General features: G+C 43.6%; 1 long non-coding RNA gene across 1 annotated transcript in view; it reads right to left on the bottom strand.

Moving 5' to 3' along the window:
• The window catches only part of LOC142600779 (uncharacterized), a 67,987-nt gene that overhangs the window by 21,369 nt on the left and 24,974 nt on the right, over positions 1 to 21,644 (bottom strand). The gene's annotated exons all lie outside the window — the stretch shown is intronic.

Below are 21,644 nucleotides of genomic sequence, written 5' to 3'. Positions count from 1 at the left end.
ATCGGGAACCAACCTCTTCACCCACATGTTGCACTGGTGCTCCTCCTCCCCAGAACAGACCACCCGCTAATGGCAGGAGCAGAGCTCTAGGACTAGGTATATTTGTGCTTTTCTGTTTCTTTGCTGACATTGCTTGGATGTCTTGAATTAAACACTCAGGCTTTGTTTTTCCTTATCTGTGCAAATCCTTGAAAATGCTGCTTCGTACCTACTCAGAGCTGCCCTTTGGAGCAGCTCTTTGTACAGCTGCCCAAGATGACAGGTGAGTATTATCTCTGTGTGGTTTAGGTGTGTAACTGCCCTCGTCCTCCCACCCTGCAGGTCGAGTTCATATGATCCAGGCAGCGCTTCCGAAGAAGCTGTTAGAGAGATGGAGGGAGCGGGCTGTGGCTGCCAGATGGCTATGTATCTATCTCCCACTCCCTGGGTGCTACCCCATCACGCAGCATCAACCGTGAGCTCCGGTGGGAAATTAATTCTCTCCCCTGCTCCTACTCAGGAAAGTTTCCACTCCACATTGTGAGTTTACAGCTATGCATCACTAAATAAGCCCTGAGAAGGGGAAGACAGCCATGCTGATGTTAAGTGACTTGCTCAGCATCAATCGGCAGGCAGTAGCAGAAACCAGGAGTACACACGACCCTGGGTCCCAGGCAGCGCAGGCTGCGAGAAGCAGCAGCACGCACAGGTGCTGGAAGTTGGGGACCGGGGTTGCACGGCCATGCAACAAGGCATTCCCAACAGATGCGGAGCTGTATCAGGTTTGCTCTTTTGCGATACATTGCTAGTTTAAAGTTTTGCATATAACTTCTAACAGTGAGTGCGTGGTGAGGAAGCACCTGAGTATTCAACGCCTTGGTTTTTTGCTGTCTAACACCACCAAACAACAGCCCGTGCAGAAGCCTACTGAGACTTTCACTATTTGGAAAAGTCGCAAGATCACTTTATTCCCAGGAGAAAATGAAATGACCTTCCCCACACTCCTTTCTACGTTCAGGATGGTAGACTGAGTACGACGTATCATGGATATAATTTAGCAAATACAGGTTGTAAATACTTATTTAACGCAGTATTTTTATAATACACTGGCCCAAGACTTTTCTTTTGTATAACACCGTTGGATACCAAGGTCTTACAGGCGGACATGTCTCCCCAGCAATGCTCTACCTTCCTGTACGTACTGGTCATAAGGGAGGAACAGTATACCTGAAATAAATGGGCGTGAAATAATTAACGCAGATCTTTAAAGGCTAGTTTTGGAGGCTTATAAAACCTATATATTCTTTTGAACATTAGCTCTGGCAGCAAGCTCTTTAAACCCAATAAAGCCCTCATGTCAATAACAGACCCCACGCAACATGCAAATCGTATAGCTCCTGTAAAGCAGCCTGCGCAAGGGTGAATTAGCTGTCAAGAACGCAGGTCTGGCCTGAAATTATCCCCAAAGCAAAGGCAAGGGATTCACACTAAGATCAAATTTCTCTCCTACAACATCCATGGGCTCGGAGCTCACCGCAGACAACAGGACATCCTCTACGGACTTCCACAGGCCTCGTGAAAAGCACCCCGAATGGGGCTTCTTTCCAATCTTGGGCCACCTAACCAAAGTTACTCACCATATCCTATTACTGGTCAAGGAAGAGCCTCTGCTGTTGCACTAACAGAAATGACTACACAGTGCAAGAACGATGACCTTGGAACGAGTTTTTCAACCAAAATGTCCTTAGGAGAGTAGTCTCTTTCTACGTTAAAGGGACTCACCGAGCGAGTCATGAGAGCTGAGCAACTCTGGCTTCTTCATCAGATCTCTGGCCAGAGGTAAGAGAAAAATGAAGGCTACAAGAACACAGAACTTCTGAGCTTCAAAGCCCCATGTTTCAGAGGATCTAGGGAACATGCTGTCACCCGTTAAAAGCAGAGCCCTGTGCACAGAACCTAAGCCACTCACTGCCATCTCCCAAACAAATCAACTGCCACAAACGTGCAAAGAAACACCGTACAGTTTTTTTTCTTAATTGAAAAATAAAAAGGATACTGCTACTGCACTTTTGAAATTCTATCAACTGTTGACGTTAGTGTCAACTTCCCAGCCTTGTCAATGATAGCGAGAAGGGCTGAGGAGGTATTTTCAGGGGTTTAGGGACTGCATTTCATTTGCTTTTTTTTGCAGCAGTACCTAAAAGCCAAAGGGCCCACGGCATCCCCAAAGCCCATTGTAACAATTTGTGTGTGACATCTGCTCCAGACAGGCTGAAGCAGAGACCAGTGCAGTGGCCACTGCTTCTGGTCACCCCCTTGACTTCTACCGCATCCGAAGCGTGAGCTAACCCCTTTCCCTTCTGCTTTCCAGCATGGTCCCTCTCCACCCCAGCTCATGAGCCGCTCCCCTCATTGCATCAGATTCAGCCGCACAGAGATAAAGACTCTGATTTGCTTTGGCAGAAGCTAGAACAAGATTAAAAAAAAACCCGACCACCACCAAAAAAAAAAGAAAAAAGCACAAAAGCACCAGTTATGGAGGAATTCAGTGTTTTTACTGCCACCCCCCAGCTCCAGATATCAGCTCCAGTCAAATCACCCAGACAATAAAGTCATTTATCACTTGAGGACTTGCACAGGTTCAATACCTGATGTAAAGCAGATGATTGCTTCCATTGATTCAGATGAAATATCTGAGCAGAGCTGCGGCCGGCCATGGCTAGAGCGCATGCACGATTTGTGATGGTTTAATAAATAAACCATTGATTACAAATGGAGCCTGATAAATCCTGACGGGGCACATCTGCAGCTGGTACCTCTCCTCTGAACTCCTATAATTAACGGCTTAGTACTGTGCTACTGTTAAGTGAGGACCAGCTCATCCAGAAGCAATAGCACATGTTAGCGACATTTATGCAAACGCGCGTAATTACTGCACCCGGCATAACTGACAAGGTCACTCCCTTGTTTTGGCCGAGGTTTTCTCGGGGGAGACCAGCAGCGTTGGCTGGCGATGTCTTGCCCCAAGACAGACCGCTTCTAACGCCAGGGCTTCAGCTGCCTGAGAGGGCGATACCGCAGCAGGGAGGCAGACACGAATCCCCCAGCAAACGGGGGAGATCGGCCCTAATTAAGTCAAGCAACCACCAGAAGATGCTGAATGAGAGACGTGGGGACCGACTGGGCTGGGAAAGGGACCGTCGCACTCCTGGTGACGGATTTTAAGAAAAAAGTCACATAAGACACCCCTTGACAAATAGCATCTCGCAAGCCTGAAATAAAGACCCGGACAACTCCAACCTCATATGGTGCCTTTCTCCTAAGCAACAAAACTACAGCCTTGTTGTTTAAATGACTTATTTCTCTCTTGAAAAAGTGCTGGATTTAGAAGATCGCAACCAGCCCATGAGCCTTGCTGGTACCCAGGAGAGGAAAACACGAGCCACATCAAACGGCGTTCATCTGCCCACGCCAATGCTCCCGCCGTAACCGTGACGCACAGCCCAGAGCTCAGCCGTGACAACTGGAGCCTTCAGGCCGCAGCCCCCAGCATTGCCAGCTTTGCCTCTATCTGCACGGATGACATCAGGACAGAAGTATTACATCTTTCTGTAACTGATATAATATGCTCTTCCAAGAATGTATTTAGGTATCGAGCCAGTCTAATACATGTCCAATTACCAGTGGAACGGCTTTACTATTTACCAACCTTTTAGACTCTCCAGTCAAAGGTACCAAGTATCAGAGAAATCTAATACAATAGCCAACCATTGACGTGAGACTCATATTTAACTTCCTACTATTTTAACAAGGTTGCAGCTTCCTGGTGACATTCTTCTACAGTTTCAAGGCAAAAAACCAGATCCTTAAAACATAAATATATTGCAGAGGAGACTGACAGAGAGAGGAGAAGAAGGAGAAGGGATTTTTCTTAAATTTTTATTTGACTCCCTACAGGCTGACAGGAGACAGAAACAGACACATGATTTAAAAAAAAACAAAACAAACAACCAACTAGATTTTATCACGGTTAATTCTTGTAATTTAAAGAGATGACTTTGGCCATTTCAATCTGAATGGAAAATGAGCTTTCTTTGGAAACATAATGCATAGATCTACAAAATATTTTAAATAATGTAGGGGGTATTACTGAGTAATGTCTATCAGAAAGTATTCATCTGAGCTAATCCTGTTTCCCAAATGAAATAAAGTGCAACAATAAATAATGGCTAATGTGTAATTCCATGCAAAGTCAGGACCAATCTTTTCTTTCATTAAACTTGATACAGTGTATGTGCTATGCATTTTTAATACCTTTAAATAATTTAGGAGAAATAGTGCAGACTAAGACCGACAGGAAGTAGTCTACTCTCCTAATTTTAGGAAACAGTCTATAAATGAAATTTCAGGAGGATATAACTTCTTGATTAAAGGCAAATTGTTGTTGTCACACCCAGAAAAAAAATGTTGTAGTATATCTTATTACTCTAATTTATTATATTTATTACTATAATTTAAGAGAGTACTGCAAAGACAACCACCAAAGACTCACAGCCCAGGACCTCACCGTGTTACGTTCTCCCCAGCCACTGCAGAATAAAAACAGCAATCTACAATTTGAGATATTACAGCAAAAAATGGCTCTGCTTATAAGCATGCATCAGCTTCTGATTTCTGACAGGCAGCAAGAGCAAATGCATTTCTGACTCTTTCCATTTTCTTGCTGGATGGTTCTTAAACGTATCTCTTCCTCCTCCCCGCCCGTCACTGCTGACCCTTATTTCCCGTGCGCGGTATTTCTGTCCTTCCCATGAATCTGATGTGCCTGATAGACCCGGCGTGCAGGATGCTGATTAGCGCCGGCGGCTTTAAAGTTTCCCTAACCCATTTCTCAGGTAATCTTGTACAAACGCCTATCTACAGCCAGCACATGCGGCGGAGAGGCAGTAGCTCACCTCTTACTCCAGAAACACCTGCAATAAATCAGAGAAAAGCTCTTAGCCCAGATGTTGAAAGGCAGGGGCATAGGAGCCTGGCTGGAGCTGGAGCTTGAACCCAAATCCCACCATATGCTTGTACTTTTCCCTCCAAGTTCACAGCAGTGAAGGGTGGTAGTGGATCCACAGAGCGAAAATAAAAGGCAAAACAGAACGCATGAGCTTACACCAGCAAATAGTAATGCAAATGAATAACTACTCACACGAGCGGTCTCCATAAATCCCGAATCATGTTTGTGTTCAAATACTTCCTCCCACGGCTGCGAAATGTGTGAGGAGGATGAGAAAGAGTCATCCGCAAGTACAAGGATTCACGCGACTTAAAGTCATCCTTATTAAAAACAAACCGTGTGTATTTACCAAAGGCGTATACGAGCAACCTCGGCCGTTTCCCTTCCTTCGGTCAACGCAAGGAGAGACCAAGCTGCTCCGGAGGAGGACATGCTTTTTCAGCCAAGGGGGCTGAAACAGCTTCCACTTCCACTTGGGGGATTCGCTGCAGAAAATACCTACTTTAAATCAAGTTTTATAGCTTGTGTCACGCCGACTAAATAATTTAATAGCCCCTTATGGCTTTAAAATCTCTTAGTTAGGGAGACAAACCTATTGCACCACAGGTGGTAAATCCCTCTACCAAAAGAAGAGTCAACTTGGCCTTAAAAAAATGTTGTTTTTTTTTAAAAAAAACAATCAACCAAAGCCCCATGTAAGCTAGCGGGTAAGAGATTTAAGTCATTAGAAAAGAGAGATCAGATGAGTAAAATCGTCGAGCCTGGAACTTTTGATCAGTTTTGTACTGAGCTCTAAAAGACTACAACACCTCTTGCCATAAAACACCAGTGTATTTGAAGAGAAAATCATATGTAAAGAGGAACAGATTATAGTATGAACCTAATTTAACTCTACTAAAAGCTACAAATACCTAATCTACCACAGTGTTTCAAAAAATGAACTGTAAACATGAAAAATCCAGCCACCACACAGTGTCCTGGGCTAGAGACCATATCAGGTTCAGCAGGGGGAAAAAGAAAAAAAAAAGGAAAGAAAGAAAAAAAAAAGCTGTGGCAGCCTGTTCTTTCTCAACCCAAAGGGGGCTTGGATCTTTAAAAAGGCATAACCACACTTACTCTCTGCTTAGGGGGACTTACATAGCAAGCAGGTATCAAGGAAGTCGTGGGATTTTATAAGTTCCAACTTCACAACGTACTCAAGCAGGATTACTTGTGTGCACAAAGTTAGGAATTTGTCTGTGCTTTACGTGCAAGATCAGCGCCCTGTATGTTATTCCTCCCTTGAACTGGTGTTTGCATGTGACAGCCCTCCCGAGAAGCAGCCGTCTTTGAAGGTGAACCCCTCGCTGCTGAGCCGCAGCCTTGCGTTTCACAGCCGAAACAGGCAGCGGCTCTGAAGCCCCTTGGACTTTTCCCTCCGAAAGCAGTACAAGGCAGGTTTCCAGCACAGAAATGGACACAAAGCACTCAGATTATCACCGAGAAAAACAAACCGTGATCTTGAAGGGCTTGCGCGATGCTGAGATGCTCAGCACTTGGTCCTGGTTTGGTACAGCACTTCCAACAGTGCACCGGGCACTTATCCTCGGGGCTCCTTAGAAAGGCGTAAACATGATTTTTCTGGAGAGTCAGGTAGCACCCCGATAGTCTCAATGATTTCATTTAACTATTAATCTGCAAAGTGATGAGGAGGTATCACTGAGTGCAGAGAAGGAGGGCTCCCGTGGCTGCAGGACGCCAGACCCAGCGCCGCTGGTGCTTCCACCCCAACGGGTACGTCTCGGTGAGAAGAGTCCTCTGCCCGAAGGACAGTGGCTGCTGCACCGCTACGTTGCTGCACGAGGGTACGCAGCTCCTTCTAAACATTTGTATCTTGAGGAAGCTTTCTCTGCCTGACTGCTCCTGTCCTTAATGAAAAAAACAACAAAACAAACAAAAAACCCACCAAAAAAAAAAACACCAGGGGAAACTTCTGGCCTCAGGGGAAAAAGCCACAGTGTTTCCCCTTTAAAAGCAAACTGAGGATAGGAAATTGAGTAAGGCTTAGAACAACGGAGTGAATGAACTATTTAAAGAGCATTTTTTTCTGTCTGCTATATGGCACAGACAGAAATGTATACTCATTGTATATATGTTCCCCCCAATTTTCTAATAAGGAAACGCGCTTCTGTTTCCTCTGCACACGCAACAACGCCTCTCCACCAAGTCTTCCTCCTAATATTCTGAATTTCTCAGCGGTTTCAAAACTAATAAAAAAGACTAATCTACTTAGCAGAAAGAAGCTTCCCTCTTCTTTACTGCCAAATCTTTCCACCTCGTTACTAGTTTTTCAGATGTAAAGCGTGCAACACCCAGGGAACCAGTGACAGAGTTAAGGGCTAGCCCCCGATACCCATGCAGTGCTTCAGACTAGCACTTTGGGACCAATAAGACTAACTAGGAGGTTCACAGTTTTCCAGATGAACACAGAATAATGGCTTCTCTTTTTTCCATCCGGATCCAGCAGCAGAAGGCATCCAACTTCTGGGGAAAGGTAATATAAGTGCTCCAAATCAGTAATAGCAGAGCTTTCTAAACAGCTTTTTCCACGAAGCCATATACAGCATAGAGCTAAATAAAACCGTTTTTCAGTCCTCACGTGAAGTGGCCTGCTAACTTAAAATGCAGCTTTATCATCTAATAAAACCTTCCATCGCACTGAATCGCCCTGTGCGTTCATGCACACAGAGATAAAACGTGTGTGCGTGTGCACACACGCAGCCCTATTGCATATCCTCGCGTTTCACCATCTGGCATCGTTCTAGGGATTAATAAAAACAAAGTTAGGTTTAAAATAATCACATGCGTGGCCCAGGGAAGGAGAATTCTCACAGAACATTTTAACAACTACGTGGAGGTGCTATGAGAAACACAAGGCAAGCCAGCTATGACTGTGAGCATGTGTTAGGAACAGAAAACGCACATTTATCAAATTGGCGGACGCAAAAAGTTACAACTAAATGCATTTTATGTAGCATAAGTAAGTTGCAAACCAGTACGATTGATTAAAGCTTGTTCGGGTCCAGAGGAATTGAAATATGACGAATGCTAATGCGACAAAGAAATGTCAAATAGATGAGGAATTACACATGCCAGCGACAGAAACAAAAACTAGCTGAGATTAAGTCAGAGACAAAGATGAAATGCCAGATTGCCTAAAGCTAATTATCTGGACAATTAATGGAATGCCTGCAACTCATTTTTGATTATTAAGAGCACAGCCTATTGGAGAAAGGACAAAGCTATTTGCAAAAGTCTGCACTGATTTCCTCGGAAGAGGATGCTGGCAATGAAGTGGAAGAAATTCTTACCCTGGAGATCACTAAGCCAGCTGCTAAACTATGGTACAGCCATGTCACCTGGTACCAAAACCATACCGATCCCTTCCTTGGGCTGTCACTGGTGTCAAAATTCGATGCACATCTCAATTCCCAAGCTGATAATTTGACAGGGATCCTAGATAAGGAAAAATATTTGTATGTTTTCGATGCTACAAAGCAAGACACATACAAGTAAGTATTTCTATACCTTGACCTGCCAGAAATGAAATTTAACTTCCTCCTGTTCTTCCTTAATTTCATCATGCACCAGTTTTCAGGAAATTCCAACATTCTTCTATATTTATCCACTCAAGAGCTAAATATGGTTCCCAGATAAATTCTTTATGTGATGACACTTCTTAAACTAGCCGCAGACCAGCCAGATGCAAATACCTACTCACTCAGTTAATATGAGGAAATATAAAGATGTTTAATAAAAAATATTTCACTTCTTTAAAGAAAAAAAGATGGAAGAAAAAAAGGCTAATCCCAAATACATAGATGTTACTTATGGAGAGTTATCTGAGCCTTTTTCCTATGGTACCGGACCACATTAGTATCTGGAAAGAGAAATACCCAGCAGGTTTCCCTTTTAAGCGCATGTTTGTGACAGTAACAAGCATGGGGGCCACGTTCTTTGAATCACAGTAGTTTTAGCTTCCCCCCCCCCCCCCCCGCCAGTGACATCCTGGGAAATACGCAGGCATTCACCACTGCCATTGAGCATCACATCCATCAGCCGCAAGCCACTTTACACACGACAGCGGAGACTGGAAATAGATGTGACCCAACCCTGGTGTTTCTCCAAAGGGTTTCCCCACAGACAGTCCCTTCAAATATCAGATGTAAATCACAGCACCTGTCTCGGCTCAGCAAAGGCCCATAAATGCAAACGCCCGAGCACAAGCTCTGCTAGACCTGGAGGGCGAGCGGCACGGTCCCAGTCAGCTCTGCCGTCAGCCAGCTCAGACCCGCCAGGAAAACTCCTGGGGCTGAATTTACGCATTTGGGCTCGGCCACGGACTGACGTAGTTATGCTGCTTTCAGCACTTAGCTAACACCTTTGCACTGCATGTATATTCATTTGGAGGTTTTTACATCGTTTAACCGCTCAAGATGTAGGAATTTCCAGACTTGCCTTGATCCTCAAATGAGGATGTTTTTCAGCATAGGGATCAAAAAGCCAAGCTGTTCCTGCCTCTTGTTTAAATTCAGCATCATTCCCTTAAAAAGCAAGAGCCTACAAGACAGCGCTTGCTTCAGAACGGATCGCAATCCGCTGCGCTACTTGAGACAGACCCTTTGCCACGCTGACATCAGTTTAACACGCCGTGCGGAGATTAAAACTGGTTTTACAAACAGAATTCCTGAACAGGCAGCGGATTTTAGCCAAGGGGAAGGCAGCCAGCTTTGCAGCAGGGAAACCAACTTCAAACAGACATACTAGGAGGGAGCCCGTGCCTTCAAAACATATTTTGTCCATCTTTGGATGACAGAGATAAGACGCTGCATTTCCTATTTTACTCTCTGCGGACAAAGGGCTGGAAAAGGGACCGACATTTAGGGGTTTAGAGCTGATGTACCACCTCAGCAAAAATCTGTTTGGTGTCCAAACACAGCTTTGCTGACCGGTTGGTGAAATGGCACCTGGCACCACTCTAAATCCCGGGGTAAAGCGATTTTAGTAAAACCCCAATGACTTTTACAAATGCGAAGAATACTTTGCACATTATCCGACAGCAACAGCCTTTGCCCCTGCTCCCCGTGAAACCCCAGCTCCCAAACGCAGCGGTCACGGCTGTTCAGAGAGGGATCGCGAGCATGACGGACGTTCACCTCCTTTCATCTCGTACTGTTGCTAGAACTCAGGCCACGTTCAATTACCGCCTCCAAGTAGGGTTACAGGCAGAAAATATTTTGGACACGCAGGCTTAAAAGGTATGTTTTTCACCAGCAGGAAAAGTACCCTAAGTGCTTTTGGTCATTTGTTAAATATTAGGATGCTTTTCAAAATATTTTATCTTGCTAACAGTTAAGGGGTTTCCAGGCCCTTTGGGAAAAAACCTGCAACATTAATATTTCATCTTCCAGATGGGCCAAATCTCTCTTTTTTTGCTATTTTAACTAATTTTCAGCTTCTGAGATGGTGACTAACATTTTGGTCAGAGACATAAGCATAAACAAAAACTCTTAGCATATCAGGTCATACCGGTATTCAAAAAACGTGCTTACTCTGTTTTCAGCTTTTATTTTGGTTTGCCAAAACGAAGGATTCAGCTTTTTTCCCACGGGAGAGTTGACAGACACGCTGATTTTCAAAACACAGATAGGATGGAGGCTGGTGTAAAACCAGACATACGAGACGAAGCCACAACACTCTGTCCTGCACACTCAAGTCAAGGCAAGGAAGTGGGGAACAAAGCGCACTGCAGTGCTTCAAGGGGAAAAAAAGCTGATAGGTTCAGCTCAGCTGCTGGAGTAATGTTTTCTGATCTTTGCTCACAAAAGATGATTTAAGGCTTTGAAAGATTTTCTTCCCCCCCCAAAAAAGTGTGTCAGAATAACGCACACTTCTGCTGACCCCATGGGAGTCACGGGAATCGTGCCAATCCATCACACTGATGCCACTGTCCGTCTGGTACCTACCACCTCTGTACTTCTAAAAGGTTAAAAAAAAAGTCCTCTTCATTTTGTGAAAGGATATTTTTCCTTTATCTCAGTCTTAAAGGTAGTTGGAAATTTATACAATCTGTATCTATACTTGGAGAGGCAATGCAGGGGGAAGCATCGTTGCTTGACTCCAAATTTCTTCACAGGCTTGACAAAACCCAACCACTGCAAAACATGAGCGAGGAGCTGGATGTTGCCCTCAGCTTTGATTCCTCTCGTACAAACAGAGGTTAAGAGACTACTGAGAGATGTATTGTAGGCTTCTGCGATACAATACATCCATCTCAAGCACAGACGTGAATGATCTTTCAAGACTGAGGCTTTGGTAAAGCAACAATTCTGTATTTAAATGATGATTTGTTTGGACAAGGTTTTCAGGAGGAATCCTGCATGGCAGCTGTTCCCAGCGAGTTCAGCATGAGCCAGAGTGCTCATTTTTATCCTACCTTTTCATAGCCTTATAAAAAAAAAAGGCATGTCTCTAATTGACTACTCTTTTCACATCTCAGGCGAGTTTTTTCCATTACGAAGAATAACCTGTGTTCTTCCAAACCTCATAGATCTTAATCAGAGGAAGAGATGATATATGAGGGAGGTTCCTCCTTTTCTAAAAATTCTGCCAGGGTAGACTTCAGAAAACATGAACATTTTAGACAGGGAACATTTTAAACCTCCAAATAAAGGGAGAACAAGAGATTAAAAAAATACATGCATGCACATATTTGATTTAAATGACGAAATCCTACTCATGAAAATAAATAAGGTATATACACAAGAGGTGGCCCAAATGATAGCCCTGTTGTCCCATTAATCATATTTATTGCAAAAGTCTAATAATGTTATCTTTGGTCCCAGCTTCAGCAGCCTATAATTTAACACAGGCACCTTTTTCGGCATGCGAATCAGGTACTAACGCTGTCTCTTTCAACCTCTTTTGTGCTTCTAAATTAGAAAACCCAAATGTCATTTTCTTCAGATATGAAACACAGTCAAGGTCACTGTAAAATAAAAGAGCAATTAACTTCACAAGCAAACTGTTGTATGGGAGTGAAATACAGTACTTGAAAAAGTGACTAAAACTAAACTATTCCTACAAGTGACATCCCTTGATCAGGCTAAAAATGACAGAACACAGCTCCAGAGATTCTTGTCAAATTAAAAAAAAAAGTAATGGAAGATATTTCCCCACCCAGTAATTTGTTTGCTGTGCTTTTATTGCTACAGGTAGGAAGGCTTGCTGTTTTGATAGCTCCGATATCGGAAAGCTGGCTCTGCCTCCCCTCATCTTCGCCCTCTCCAAGATGAGCCCAAAACAGCTAATAAACCATTAGCCCAGATTTTCTCATTGTGTTTATCAGTTAAATGACAGAAGTTTTAAGAATTCTCTGAATAAAATTCAGGATGGGGTTGCCCTGGCTGAAAAGACAAAGAGAAAGCTAACATTAAGGATTTGGAGTTGATAAGTATTCTAAAATACAAAATTATTTCAGCTTGACCCTCCTCTAAAATCAGCCAAGATTTTTGTAACTTGGTAAAATTAAATGCGTTATCAACACACAACTGACTATGCACCCAGCAAAGATAAATTATCTCATTATTACCATAGAAATCAGATGAGGCATGCATAGTAAGTGACAATATTAAATGCAATTATAAAACCCTACTGAAGTGATGTTAGTGACCTGACACATGACAAAAAAACCCAACAAGGCAATGCAGAATCCAGGCTGGAAGATGCACTGATTTATTTCTATGCAGCGTACATCAGATACAAAAATACTACTTAGGCCATCAGTAGAAATCCCATAATCAAAAGCATTGGAAAAATTTAAGAAATTATTAACATGGAAAGAAGGTGATGTCTTCAGGAGAAGCAGAGCTACCCACTAATGCAGCGATCTGCAATTGCTAGGATGGGGGGAGCAGGTTAGGAGAGCTACCTTCCCCAAATCGCCCACCTCCATCCCATCACACACACAGTGCCGACCAGTTGCCAGACAGAGGTACGTTCCCAATTTTCACATCTGCAGTGACAATTTTCCATATCAACTATCACAAAAAATACAGGAGGAGAGAACCACATAGCTCAAAGAGTCCGCGGGGAGCCCCCCACCCATCTCCTGTTGGCAGTACCGGTGACCTAGACCCCTCCTGACCAGCATTTGTCCTGCTCTTCTTGAACCCCCCCACAGTGCCAGAGACCCCAGTACCGCTGCAAAGCAGACTATCTGGTGCTTCTCTCTTCTCTGTTGCAAAAGGTTTTTTCCCTTAAAAAAAAAAAATCTAACCTACATTTTCCTTGCTCCAACTTACTCCTCCTTATCCAGTGCACCGCAGACAGATGACAGGCTACTCCCCCGCTCTGCGGCAGGCTTTTACGCCTACCAGGGGTCACACAGCCCAGCCAAGAGACCCGATGACAGCTTGCGTTATTTCAACTCGCTGTCCTACATCCTATTTTCTAAATTCCTCATTGTTCGTGTTGTTAACTTTGCCCTCTCTTATATCTTTCTTCAAGTCCTGCGCCCCAAAGTGGACTCACAAATACTCCAGCTGAGTCCTTATTGGTATCAGCTACCTCAAAAGGATGAATTACGGCATCCTACATGCAACACCATTCACATCCAGCAAGTCATCTTCTTGCAACGGTACGTCACTGTTGACTTGCGTCTAGTTTATGACACTTTCTAACTTTGAGACTACAGAAGAGACACCCCTTAGGAGTGTGTCCCCTGCTAGGGCAGTGAATTGTCCCTGCCTAAATACCACCCTTTTCAACTTGTCCATGGCACTGCGCCCTGCGTGAGAGCATGGTCCCCAGCGAAAGCCCAGTACTGGTGATGGTCACTGGAAGACAGCAGTAGGGCCACCTCTCCCGCAGTGGCTGCTCCGAAGGAGTGCTTAACTCCACCTTTCACCACTGGCCTCTTGCTCCATCTTTGGCAGCCACCACAAGCACAGCTGGGAGACAAACAAACAGGCCCGGCCCCCAAATCTGACCCCCAGCTGCTGACTTGAAACAACCCAGAAACATTCACCACAAAGCAACCGCTTCCCGCCAAACAGCTCAGCATCTCTCCCGGGACCAGAAAATGAGATACCTAAGCGATTTGGTCTCTGCTTGAAGTGGAAGCTCTTCAGAGTGGTCAGGGATGGCTCTTCCCAAAACACAACCTTGACGGCTGGCAAAAAAAGATGGTTGGTTTTTGTGGGGGTTTTTGGTGGTTGGGTGGTTTTTTTTTTTTTTCTTCTGCTGACTTGCACCTGACTTTCACAGTGAATTTGGAAAGCAAACCCCTGTTCAGGCCATGGTGCTGAGGGAGTCTCTGGTCTGAGCCTGTATCAAAATAGTTCTCTGCTGTATCTCATACCTGAAACAGCATTGCTGAACAGGACTTGAGTAAACATGAAATATTAGAAAAAGGAATCAAAAACTCTGTTTAGTTTGATAAAATCAGGTCAAAGCAACATACGCTCGTACTGATTCAAACACATTGTTTTTATGCTTTTGGAGACTATTTTGTTACTGATTAAGAGCTTCATTTTTATAGGGAAGATGACAAGAGGGTCCCGCACCTGCAGTTGGCAGTGGTCCGAATGAAACAGGGCATTGCTCTGGAGCTCCCTGCCGTCTTCCTCCACTCGCCATCGCATCAAAGAGGGGGGCAAAAAGGTGTGGGAAAAAAAAACCCCCCTTGCACTCCTACTTCACGTCACTAGCAAAAGAGTAACACAAACACGTGCTTTTTACGTGCCATTGTCAGAGGATCCAGGGATTTTGTTTGCTTATCAGAATGCTTTTCCTTCCTCTTAATGCAACTTCAGCTGCCACCTTTGCGAGTGGCACTGGTAGGCGTTAGATGTGGAAACAACCATGCCAGAGAGACAGAGAGCGAGCAACCATTTTCTGAGCACGTTGTTTCATTCTGCAATAAAATAAGTTGCGCTGTTCACAGAGAATTACTCTTTATCCATCACTTCACTCAGCAAGACAGGCTAATACAATTTATGCTCTTTTTCTTTCTCTGTACAGTTCATTTTGTTCCTCCTGGAGATTAGGAAACAAATTACAATCGACTGGTTTAAATTCCCAACACACAGAGGGGTAATATTGTTTAACTGCAGGTATGTTGCTGGATGTGGTTCTCTATTTTAATACATTCGCTTTAACCATAAAATTAATTACTCGGTGACATAGTAAACAGAAATAACCAATAGAGATAACTACATATTCATTTAAGTGTATGTTAATATGCAAAAATTATATACAGTCAAAGATTTGAGCACGTTCAGTTCTGTTTGTGGGCAGTGTCCAAACCCTTGGTTTTAACTTTGAAAGGTTAAAAAGTTTAATTGGATTAATTTGGTGGTCTACTTACATTATCCAGTAGGGATATTTTAGCCATTACAGAATGTCTCTTGTATTGCCCGATATACAAGCCAATGAAATAGAGATGAGGATTTGTTATTGGCCAGAACCAATTATTCCTGCTGGGAGAAAAGATCAATTTGTGATAAGAATTAGAATGAAGTAACAGGATAAGAATTTGAGAAGTTTTGACCTCACAATAAGTTAACATCTTCCTTGGAAAAAAATTAGATACAGCCTTTATTTTACACTCTTTTATATGTGAAACTAATGTAAGAGCAAAAAGGCCATTTTCAGTGTCTGGGTCTTTTGTCCTTTCTTGCCGAACAGAAAACACCAACAAATTAATTCTCTTTATTCTGCATGCCACACATTTAGTCTTTCAAATTTGAGTATCAGCTACCAGAGCTACTTTACGCTAGCAAGAACGACTCACAGCCTACTCACCGATGGAAAGGGAAAACTGCCAAAAAATGTTAGTAAAGTAGTCTTGAAACAGCAGAGGTTGAACTCATCTGCCTGTGCGTCCATAAGAACACCAAATATCCTTTCCTCAGAGTTTACGTGGAGTCTCGCGCCTCACGGACCCCGCTGGAAGAGCGAGCTCCTGCGGAAGCGCTGCCTTGCCGACACTTCTGCCCATCCGCTCCCAGGCTCTCCCGTAACCTTACGGCTGCCGCGGTGAATTACCCCAGGGAAGTGATCACCCAGAGCCTGATATTAAAACCACATCAACTCTTCTATTCCATCCCTTATCGGCTTCTACTTTTCCACGCTTTTGTTCCACGCAGGGAGAACATCATCTTTTCTTAAAGAACAACATCTAGGTGCTAGTTACGTGACACTTGGAGCTGCTTTTAGCGAAGACTGCTAACTTCTCAGGTTCACAACCCTCCCGCACTGTGTGATTCCTGCACGCAAAGGCAGCAAACGATGTTCGGTTTCACGCGTAGCACAGACCTAGCCCTCGAACACAAAGACAATTTCGGTCACTTCCCGTGAGACACCCCCAGACTCAGCACACGTAGCGTTTCCTCAGCTCAATCACCTGCAAATTTCTAATGAGACTTCAGCTTTTTATTTCTCTTCGGTCTGCGAAAAGTTAGTCTGATCTTTGCTCTCGGGTTCATTTTACAGCGATTCCGCTCTGTTTTCCAGGCTATCGAGTTTCCTTCCCTTCTCACTCCCTGCTTTTGTCTCCTCTTTGCTCCTGGGAACGGCTCTGCTGCAGAGGCTCCTCCGCCAAGGACTGGGACAAACCCCGCGCTCCCTCGCCCCGTGCTAAACTGGGGGGCAGATGATGGAGTTTACGGGTAGTCACAGGGTCGGGTTAAGCCTTCACCTCTGCAGCTGTAGAAATTTTAATACTAATCTATGCCTTCTGACTGCGTGCTAAAATAACAGAAGATGAGAACTGGGTGTGAAGGGGCACTTCATCTCCAGCTGCGTTTCAGCTCTGGAGAGCGATGGCAGAGTGGGATACTGTTTGCGATATCCCCGTTGGATTTAAGATAGCGACTTTATTATAATTTTAAACATATTTTAATTAACAAATTCTTTCGCAAGCCACCGTCAGCGGCGGTTTCCATGGATGCTGCTATTGGATATTGCAGAGCACAAAGTGGGGCTGCAGCAGCGGGGGGAGGGGGAGGCCACACACTGTGCCGATGGGGAGAGGGACCACCGCTGCCCGCCGGGACCCTGCCCAAAGAGCAGAGGTAAGGCTGCTTTCACAGCCCTCTCCCCTCAGCAAGGATGACCTCCCGGGAAAGCATCAGGAGAACGGCGCTGGATGGAAGGAAGCGTGCCTCCTCCATCCACCCGCTGCCAGTCCCACCAGGTCCACCCGCTGGCATGGAGATCAGGTCTGCGCCTCCCGTGGGGAGGACGGCCGCATTCAGCTCCGCTCTACACCCGAGGAACATCCCCGTAGCTCTTTCATACCACAATGGGTATGGGCTTTAATTTGTTCATCTCTGACGTTCAATCAAACAATCTACAGTAGGTCGACTTTCTGATGGGAACTGAAGGCGATTCTTTAATTAGATTTAAGAACTGCAACACTTGAAGTTAAATCATGCTTAGAAAGATGAAAATTGAAAAATGATAACTAATGGGATTTACAGATGATTTCCTTTAAAAGTAAAAAATTATTATTACACACATGAACCCCAAGGACCTTTCCATAGCTGTTAAAAATATTCTTCTTAACAGCAGACAATGAGAATATAGCCACTTATATGGAAAAATGAAAAACAAAGATTCTGCTAAGACATTTTCAAATAAAAGCAAAGATTCCCTATTATAGACTAGAGCCTGCAGTCCCGTCCACCTCCTCCTACATTTCAGATTCTGTACTACTTTTGCAACTGAAAATGATGTCGCAGCTAGATAACATGGGGGCTGCACGCCTGGGTTTTGACCTAAGCGACATTGATGAAGCCAACTGTAAAAGGGGACATCGAATCCTAGGTCAGTGGCATGTAAGCAAAGTGAAATCATGTTTTCAAATATCTGTCCTATCGCAAAGCAGTATTACAACTCAAATTTAATACCATTTAAAGAAAGAAACAACTTAGGACCTTAACACCTATTGCAAAAAAGCCAGGTAGCATATTTTTAGCTAACCTTCACATGGTTGTGGATTTCTTCAACCATGCTAACAATTCACAGAAATTATTGCTTATGGTTTAACATTACACCAAAAGGGGTAATGATAATTTCTAGTTTCCCCCCCTGTAAATCCAAGCATTCTCTTTGGCATCAGATTCATCTCTTCCGGCACAGCCCCAAGGTCAACTGAAAAATCCCTATCGACTTCAACAGGAGCAGACACAGACTCCAAATCTGGTTCATGAAAAAGATCTATTTCCTTAATTAGCATATAAAAATGAAACCTGTGAAGATATTCTGGCTGTAATGCAAACACTGCCCAAGTGCACAAGGCTTTTGGTGCTTGCATTTCTCTGCTTGCTCAGGTAAGTTAATCTCCGTGAGATCCCGTTTGTTTCCCACCTCTGGTTTGTGGAAGCCCACTGCCACTGCAGTGGCCAAACTACGCGGTCAAACACAAGTATCAAGCCAGAACTCACGAACACACCTCTCTGTCTACACTTCGCTTAACTGCAGGGCTTGTCCTTTTGCAAGTGACACGTGGAAACTGCTGTGGATGTGACGAGAATCGGTTTAGGAATCTTTCGCTAAAGTACTTTATCACATGTCAATAATTTGAGTAACATTTTTGTACATCTGAACAAATTACTGTGTCTCTTACAGGGGTCCCAAAAGTGTTCCGAAGGCAAGTATTTTAAGTTTTCCTTCAAATATTTATTGATAACACCATTTACCATGAATTTTGTGGTCTTACTTGCTCACTAAAGGAATTAGCAACAAATCTAAAAGGAGACAGAATTCTGTTCTGAATCCAGACACCAAAATGAAAATGAGGAGCATGTTTGATGACATAAATATAGGATGGTATGATATAATAAATATACTGGGACAAGACAGAACAAAGACAAGTAGCTATCGCTTTTCACACAGATTGCATTAAGAAATGTCCTACAGAACTAGTAAAGAAAAAGCAAAGAGTGATGACAACTGAGCATCTTTTTACCTGGCAAGGTACAGTTCTTGCCCTTTGCTAGAAACCAAAAGTCACCGGTGCACGGCAGCTGTTTGGTGGCTCATCGTATGCAGCAGGATGAGCGCTGCTCTTGCAGGGGATGTCTGCCCCTGCCCCTAAAACCGCCGGCAACCTTGGCAGACAAGCCAAAGACTGCTTGTTTTGAGATGAAATCCTTGTCCCTTCAGTCTCTTTAGAGCATGACAGACTAGAAGAAGCTGTCATGGCTTCCCTGTCCTCTTGGCAGAGGAAGATATCAAAATCCTGCCACCATTCCCTGGCAGGCACCTTTTTCCAGTGCTACATTTATTTCCAAGAGGGAGCGAAAAGTTTGAGGTTGCAGCACCAGAACAAACGCAGCCAGGGTTTGCCAGGCAGGAAAGGTTAAGTATTTCACCAGCTCCATGTTCCTGGGTCAACTGGTAGAAGAAAAACCGCCCGCTCAGGAGCCACAAAACTCTGTCACAGCTTTCCTTTTACACACGTAAATGTCCTGAATCATTTAAAAAAAAAGGTTCTTGCTTGATTAGGTAAGGCAGTATTTGAAGGCTCTGGAAAAGAGATTATTTGGAATTTAGAATACATATAATAACGAGAGGTAGCGTTGTGATGCACAATGTGATTTACAAACTGATTTCATGCCAATGCCACTTCAGCCCCAGGAAGAATGCCTTAGCGGCTATCTGGCTACGAGAAAAGCTTATCCATTTATTCTCCCGAAAACCCAATATCTGCTGTGTAGCAGGGACTCCCTTGGGGTGCATCCTCTTCATTCATAGACTCTGATAGGGATGCTCTATCAGTATTTTTATGTTGATCCCAAATTATGAATGTTTTCAAATCATGAACAGCGTTAAAAAGCTTTCTTGCTTTTTCTGGCAGTCTGCAGGTCAAAAATGTTAACTCAGGAGTTTATTCTACAATGGATTATAAATGACATTTAGTGACATGATGGATACCATCCTGGCTTTGCAGTATAAAGATGATCTCAGAGTACAAGCCTTATTCCTTGTTTCACTAATATGCTGCACACAGATCAGTGTTGTCAGCAGTCTGTCTTCAGTATTTTGATTAGTAATGTTAATGTGGTTCTCTAAATCGAGTTATTGTTCACATTTCTGAGCATATTTATGCTTTTTTTAAAAATTTAATCATTTATGAAAGCATTTTTTTTTGTGACCAACAGGCTTAGTTTTCACAGGTAATGTTGTTCCAAAATGAAGGCAAGACTATGTTGATCAAAAAATCACAACTTGCTTTCTTTGATTTTAACTGAGAAAATACCTTCTGGAGATTATTTTAAATCTTACCCTATTCTCCAGTTCACATGTCTTTAGTGAGATTTTTCTTAGAACATACAAATAAGAAGTCATGAGCTCTCCTGTTGCCATGAGGTCAGAGAAGGTACGGATTTCCCAACCAAGAACTCGTCTAATTTGGGGGATTTTTTTTTTTTTCAATATGCTTCAAATGAAGCACTTTCAGACTAATGACATCTAATAAACAAGAAGCAGTGCTAATGTGTTTTCATTCAGTACCCAAAATGTGGGATCTGCAGACAGATGGGTCGGTAACTTTCAGCCCTTGTGAATAAACAGGGCTAAAGGCAGAAGTCAAGACATGCTTCCCAGAAGTTCAGTATGGAGACTGTGTTTGATGTTGACAGTTAATGCAAGATCAGCCTAAGAAGCCCTAAAAAGACCACGCTGGTGGTATCTACGCTCCCTACGAAGCAAAGATCTGATTCCTTTCCAATCCAAGACCTGACTCACGACACCAGACCGCAGTCTTCATATGGCCACGGTGAGGGCAATATTAGTTTTTCTGCTCATTAATTGCAGAAATTGCTCTCCAGCTTCAGGCATCTGACGGGCATGATTCACAGCGTCAGCAGGACACGACGGGGCTGTGCAGCAGGAGGAAGGGTGACGTGCAGTCTCGGGAGTAAGAGGACTGAGGGCCACGGGGATGACTCAACTGTGAGGTTCTGGCACATCAAAGACAAGCCATGCTTTTCTACATACGGACAGGAAAAGGAAGTTCCACCCCTCACCAACCAACACCTAAAATTGTCAATTATCTCAGTTGTCTCACTGAGAAAGGAAGAGAAAAATGTATTTTGGAGCCAATTTTAATTAATAGTTTTGCAAATCTATAGTTTTTTGTTTCTATAGTCATTAAGAACAGAACAACTTTTCTGAAGGCTGCAGACCAGGATGAACCATGTGTGAAAAACCTGCCACTTTTCCTCAAAAAAAAAAAAAAGTAGAAATTGCATGAAACACAGTCCTACTTTCTTCTCTCACTGAGCAGCAACCAACCACTCAAATCACTAAAGAAAAACAATCTGCAATTTCCTCTAGATGAAGAGCACAGTGGTTTTTGATACATATGCACCTAACTGTGTCTTTCCATGAGTACAATTAGTATCTCTAATGCAGCTAACAGAAGAAAGCCTTTTAAAAATATAAAGCTGAAAAAAAGGATCTAAAGCTGAGCAAGCAGAGAGAGGAACAAAACGCAAAAGCGGCTCCAACGCTTAAGGCAACCTACACACACACCCCATCTATAGATGAGTCTCTTGCTAGGAAATGCATTTATATGGATCATTATCTTCACACGATACCTATGCGT

This window comes from Balearica regulorum, chromosome 2 (genome assembly GCF_011004875.1).
Source record: "Balearica regulorum gibbericeps isolate bBalReg1 chromosome 2, bBalReg1.pri, whole genome shotgun sequence".
NCBI lineage: Eukaryota > Metazoa > Chordata > Aves > Gruiformes > Gruidae > Balearica > Balearica regulorum.
Note: the sequence above shows the minus strand (reverse complement) of the source record. Positions and strands in the feature narration are given on the sequence as shown.